This window comes from Rutidosis leptorrhynchoides, chromosome 3 (assembly GCF_046630445.1).
Source record: "Rutidosis leptorrhynchoides isolate AG116_Rl617_1_P2 chromosome 3, CSIRO_AGI_Rlap_v1, whole genome shotgun sequence".
In the NCBI taxonomy this organism is placed as follows: Eukaryota; Viridiplantae; Streptophyta; class Magnoliopsida; order Asterales; family Asteraceae; genus Rutidosis; species Rutidosis leptorrhynchoides.
Genome location: NC_092335.1, coordinates 285217207 through 285224678, shown reverse-complemented (window position 1 = coordinate 285224678; position 7472 = coordinate 285217207).

The window sequence follows — 7472 nt, the reverse complement described above, 5'->3', positions numbered from 1 at the left end:
GTTACGATTAAAAGTGATGTTCTATCACAGTTTTGAAGTCAAAGTATAGCTTTGAAAAATGTAAAGATCTAAGAGTGATGATTTTGGTTGTATCTCGAGTTGAATTCTGAAATTCCCAAAATCAGAATATGTAATTAGATTCGAATGAGTATGGTTGTTTTGATTTCTATAGAAGAATGTAAATTGGTTTAGTTGATGATTATTGAATCAGAATTGAAGAATGTAACATATTAATTGTGATTTTATATATCTCTCGGGTATTACCTACCCGTTAAAAAATTTCACAAATAATATTTTGAACAAGGATTCTCATTACAATCTTTATGAAAATATATGTGGGTATATTTTCTTCAGATGTAGTACAGATTCAGTGAGTTAATATAATACTAAGCACATTTGATTTTCGGATTGAATTAGAAATGAATTCTCTCTAAAACATTAGAGATTACATAATCTTTGCGAAGTATTTCACTAATGTAATCAATGCTTCAATGTTTATATGTATTTTCTGAGTGAATCATGCTGATGCTCATAGAACTCTTGCTAATTTCGCAAGATACGAATATTGTTTTCCCGTAAATTTCGGGTATATCGTAGATGAAAGTGTATAATCAAACATGTTATTGAATGATACACTTGATTTATTATGAACCGGAGTTCATTAGATTAAAACAGAGATTGTGGTTAACGATGATTAAGTTGTTAATGAAGGATGTACATCATAAGATATTAGTAATATGAATTTAAACGAGTAGTATCTACTCTTTTTCAATTCATACTTAATAGCTTAGTACAAAAAGATTTATTATAATTCTAGAATTCATATATATAAAATATATAATAATTCTTCAGAAGGAATGAGTTAATACTATATAACTCGTTGATACAACATATTCGTTGTTGATTGGTAACGATTTCCACAGTGATTCTTGAACTGATGGGATTTGTGATGTCATAGGTGTTGCTGATTCTGACGATGCTGACGTTACTGACTATACTGGTGATGCTAACGGTACTGTTGCTGCTGATGATACTTCCGGTAATTGCTAGTGATGCTTGTATAACAAGTAAATCGCGCACCATCCTTGTTAGGGTTTCGATTCTTCCTTGACTCATTTTGGTTCACTCATCTGATTTAGGGTTAGGGTGGAAATAGATAATCTCTAAGACTTTAGAGATTACATAATCGCCGTAGAATATTCCTCCGATGAAGTTATGAATCAATACTTCATCGTTTGTTGTTGTTGGTACTCCTTGGTATCTATGATGCGTGTGATGTTGATATCCGAGGTATAGATTATGATGTTGAGGTGTGTGATGCGAATGTGATTGTTGATGATGGTAATGGTACTGTTGGTGTTAATGATAATGATACCGTTGATGCCGGTGATGCTGCTGATGTCTAGAGTATTGAGGTTTGCGATGTTGATGTTACTGGCTGTACTGATTATGCTGCTGGTGCTGCTGATGGTGTTTGTAATCCTTGCACCATAAGCTCCAAAGCCGTCACGCGTGCGCGAAGTTCGTTAACTTCTGCTAGTACACCGGGATGATTGTCGGTTGGGATGAGCGGATAAATAAAATCTAGGATTTGATGTAGGATATAATCGTGACGAGATACTCTGGAAATGAGAGAGAAAATGGTTTCACGAACAGGTTCACCGGTAAGTGCTTCAGGTTCATCGCCAATAGGGCAATTTGGTGGATGGAAAGGATCACCTTCTTCTTGTCTCCAATAATTGAGGAGGCTACGAACCCATCCCCATTTCATCCAGAATAGATGATGGCTGATTGGTTGATCCATTCCGGTAACACTGTTTTCGGAGCTTGAGTGGAATTCCATATCGGCATAACTGTCGGAATCTGAGGAGTTCGAACTAGTTGAGGGATCCATCTCGTATGATCAGAGAAAGAATTTTGGTATGAAATAGATTGTAGAATTTAGATTTGGTATTCCTCAATACATAATTTACATATGTATATATAATACCAAAATCCCATAGATTTCGGATAATCTTTGAAAGATGTTAGTCAAAGTTCACAGTGATAGATATGCTAAGACAAGAATTCGTCTATACACTATTATGTAATAAATGCAGGAAAACGCGTCTAGACTTAAGGATGATAAGCAAGTGATTTTTGACACAAATGATAAGCAAAAACTTTTGACATGCAAACACGGTCGAAGTCCAGACTCACTAATGTATCCTAACGACTTATCAGTTAGACGCACTAATGCAGACCTGGTTCGCTAAGACCACCGCTCTGATACCACATGTGAAGACCCGACCCAATCCATAGGGACGAATACAATAACATATGAATACATCGCGAGGTACTTGACCTCTAAATGATACATTTTACAAACATTGCATTCATTTTTAAAAGGCAAACTTTCGTTACATCGACAGTTGACAGGCATGTAAAGCATTTCATAATATATCCAAATATAATTGACTTAATAATAATCTTGATGAACTCAACGACTCGAATGCAACGTCTTTTGAAATATGTCATGAATGACTCCAAGTAATATCTCTAATATGAGCTAATGCACAGCGGAAGATCTCTTTCGTACCTGAGAATAAACATGCTTTCAAGTGTCAACCAAAAGGTTGGTGAGTTCATCAGTTTATCATAATCATTTATTTCCATCATTTTAATAGACCACAAGAATTTCATTTCCAGTTCTCATAAATATACGTCCCATGCATAGAGACAAAAATAATCATTCATATGGTGAACACCTGGTAACCGACATTAACAATATGCATATAAAAATATCCCCTATCATTCCGGGATCCTCCTTCGGACATGATATAAATTTCGAAGTACTAAAGCATCCGGTACTTTGGATGGGGCTTGTTGGGCCCAATAGATCTATCTTTAGGATTCGCGTCAATTAGGGTGTCTGTTCCCTAATTCTTAGATTACCAGACTTAATAAAAAGGGGCATATTCGATTTCGATAATTCAACCATATAATGTAGTTTCGATTACTTGTGTCTATTTCGTAAAATATTTATAAAAATTGCGCATGTATTCTCAGCCCAAAAATATAAAGGGTAAAAAGGCAAATGAAACTCACCATACTGTATTTTGTAGTAAAAATACATATAACATCATTGAACAAGTGTAGGGTTGGCCTCGGATTCACGAACCTATATTAATTATATATATTTATATGACGGTCAATATTTGTCTAACAATTTAGGCCAAATCATAGTGTACCACAATCCTAATGCTCGAGTCTGACTCAACAGTATAGTAACATGTTATATTACCCATGCTCAGTTAAAATTCTAGTAAAAGGTGACGTGTGAAACAACGTAACACAAATGGTTTCATAATCATAAAATAGTATTTTAGTATTTAGAGAAAGTCAACACAAAAAAAATTAACTGAAAAGTTAACGGGAAAAGTCAAAGTTCAAGGTCAAAAGTCAAAGGTTAAAGTAAAAACGAGGTCGCATGCAAAAATACAATAACTTATACAACAAAATGATTTTTCGGTCAAACATGACCAAACGGCAGCTTCAGCGATTTTTAGAAAAATTATCGGAACTCCGATTGATAAACAGCCAAAGATAAAAGTTATACATTACCAAAAAGATTAAGCATACATTTTACAGAAGTAAACTAAACCTAGACAATTCGTAGTTGCCAACGCGGTTTCGGCGTTTCAAAGTTAATTTTTCAGCTTTAATAAATTTACAAAAGTGACCGAGTAGCCTACTTTGGAGATTTTTAGAAAATTCCTCGAAACTCGGATTGACAAACGGTCAAAGCCTTCAAATTCTCGTTACCACAAAGATATAACATGATTTTTGGCAAAAGTAAACACACATCAGGCCGACCATGACACGTGATACAAAACTGACATTTTTAAATAAAAAGTTTCAGCTCTTTTTAGAATTTTAAAATGTGACCAAACAGTCAACTTTGACGATTTTTAGAAAAATCGTCGAGACTCGAATTGACAAACGACCAGAGTCGTTTGTTACATCTTACAGCAAAGAATTCAGTGATAATTTTGTTTTAATCTGAAACAACGCAGATCAACGAGAATTTCAGTTTCCGTAACGACGTTTCATCAAAATTTACAAAACTTCTTTTATCCATAACTTGACAACCGTTCAACGAAACGAGACGTGCTTTATATGAAAATTCATCTACTCGACGAGTAGAATCCAAATAACCACTTTTTATTACCCAGAAAATTAGTTCACTAATTATTATCAGCATTTTTAATTACGAAATTAATTGTTTAATTCATAACTTTCTAACCGTTCATCGAATCCATTCGATATCTAAATGAAAAGTTTTTAATTTTTCGCTAGCTTTTCAAGGACATGCATATCTTATACCTTATCTCAACCGTAGGTGTAACTAATTCAGGATTCAACATAACCTATCTAAGGGCAATATCAAAAATACAAATATGCATAATTCTATTTTCTCGAGCACTAGTCAGGGATACACTATTAGTAAATAAAAGTTAAGTTATGAGTGCTCACGTATCAATATTGAGATTCAATATTGCAGGAAAGATACGCAAACGCAACGGAGATGACAAACACTAGATTGACTCCACGAGCTATACCCTCGAACATTACCCCTAACCTCCTTAGCTATAACCCATAATTTCCTTAGCCCTATCCCGCTCATAAAAGCCTTCTTGAAATAATTCTCTCATGTCCTCATCGTAGTATTTTATGTATAAATACTATTAGTTAATAATAATACTAATACTAATAATAATAATAAGATTAACAATATTAATAATATACATATGTATACATATTGAGAGATATATAGAAATATCAAGAAAGTTGAATTTGTAAGCAAAGCCGAATCAGATATGAAAGGATTTATAGAAGTACTACCTCTCTAAAAGTCATACCTCCGTGATTTACGTTGATTCGTTTACATCTCAATGATTAAAGAAAGAAGAAAAAAAAACGTGTATTATAATAAGTGATAGTTTCGTGAATGATCAAATGATCATATGATTTACGTGTTTAGTTTTTCTTTTTTTATAATATTTGATATAATATATTTAATTCATGTAATTATTTAAATATTATATTATATTTGCGTGCATGGTAAAAATATAATTTTTACAAAAATGACACGGTCGTGGTCTCACGACACATGTACCACTTTCGGTTTTTCGGGCGCACTTTCGTACGTTTAGAAAACTAGCCTTTTACGTTACGTGACGTGTACCTTTTACAAAAATTAGACTTACTCAACAAAAAATTACCTTTATAAAAATATAACTTATAAAATTGAGTGTTGTGGTCATTTCCTTCTATAAATTAAAGTCTCGTTGTTTGTCAAAATATTTTATTTTAAATTAAACATTTTGTGACACGTACCTTTATTAATAACTAGACTTAAATTAATTAAAAACTAACCCACTCAAAGTGTAACTTAATCTTTTGAGTGTTTTGGTCATTTACTTTTATAATTCATAATCTTGTTATTTATCAAAGCCTATTTATTAATATTAGTTTAATATCAAAACGTTTTATGACTAATTTAAATTAAAATTTATAATCTTATACATATTTTTGAAATATTTATCTAATAACATACTAGTTATCCTTTCAAAACTAATTATATAATTTAAGATCCTTTACAAAATCGAAAATTCTATAACGTTTATGCTTTAAAACTTAATTTGATTTCATTCTTTTATGCGTAAAAGTTTAGTTTAATTTCCTTAACTTTCTAAATAATGTATCTTAATATAACATATCAAATGGGTTTATCTACTCAACGAATCTTATCCCAATTATTCCTTCTATATGATAAATCGAGTATTATGAAATTTGATTCTCCACTAACTTTTGTCTAACTCCCAATAAGTGATACTTTGTTCTTACTTTTAAATCACTTTACCATTTATTCCGAATACCGTTAAAAAGTAAGGGTTTCCTAATTCAAAGTGGACCTCATAACAGAGACTCATAATCATAGTTCAATGTATCCGATAATTCAATCATTTGATATTATCTTTTAATCTGTTGATAAACTTACATCGAACAAATACGTTCGTATAAAGTATTATTCATTCAATACCTTGATAACATTTCCAACCTCATTAAATAGATCTCATAGCTTATATTCATATTAACTAATCCGTTCAATGTTTCATTAATATATTTCAATTTAATAATCACACATGTATATGTATATATATTTATTTACACATGATTGTTCGTGAATCGTTAGACATGGTCAAAGGGTATTTGATTAAATGAATACAGTTTCAAAACTTTCTAGACTCAGCATTACAGAATTTGCTTATCATGTCAGATACATATAAAGATTAAAGTTTAAATTTGATCGGAAATTTCCGGGTCATCACAGTCTAGACACATCTTACTGCAATGATTGCATGAATAGTGTATAGACAAAATTCATATCTTAGCATATCTACTAATCCATATCTTAGCGTATCTCTTATTGTAAACCTTGCCTGACATTTTCTGTAGATTCCTCCGTAACTTATGGGATTTTAGTATTATATATGCATATGTAAATTATGTATTGCAGGATACTAAACTACATCCTATAATCTATTTCTTATCGAAAATCCTTCATCTGATCGTACGAGATGAATCCCTCAACCAGTTCGAGTCCCTCAGATTTCGATAGTTATTCCGATAGTTATTCCGACAGCTATTCCGACATGGATATTCACCTAAGCTCCAAAAGCGGTGTCACCAGAATGAATCAATCAATCAGTCATCCCCAATTCATCTGATGGGTTCGTAGTCGATTTAAACAAAGGAGACGCGAAGAAGACGATCCTTTTCATCCACCAAATTGTCCTCTTGGCGAAGAACCTGAAGCACCTACCGGCGAGTTTATCCGAAACACCATTTTCAGCCTCATTTCCAGGACATCTCGAAACAATTATAATCTATCCACAATCCTAAACCTTATTCATCCACTTGTTCCGACCGACAATCATCCCGGAGTAATAGCAGAAGTCGACGAGCTTCGCGCCCGAGTTGCAGCCTCGGGAAATATGGTGCAAAATGTATCAGCTTCAGCAGCATCACCGGCACCAACAATATCACCAACATCAATACCAGTACCATCAACAACCCATGCTTCAATATCATCATATGTACTTTGAGTATGATCTTCGTTCTACGTATCGTTCTACCTCATTTATCTTCGTTCAACATGGCGAATATGTAATCTCTAAAGTTTTAGAGATTATTTATTCTAGTTCCAACCGAAAAGCAAATGAGTTTAATATCATATTAACTCATTAAATCCATAATACATCTGAAGAAATATATATGTATATATATTTTCATAAAGATTGTAATTAAAAATTCTCTTGTACAAACTGTTAATGGTGAAAATATTTTAACGGGTAGGTAATACCCGAGGACTATTTAAATTTCACATTAATAAGTTACATTGTACGTTCTTCGAATCTGTTTCAACA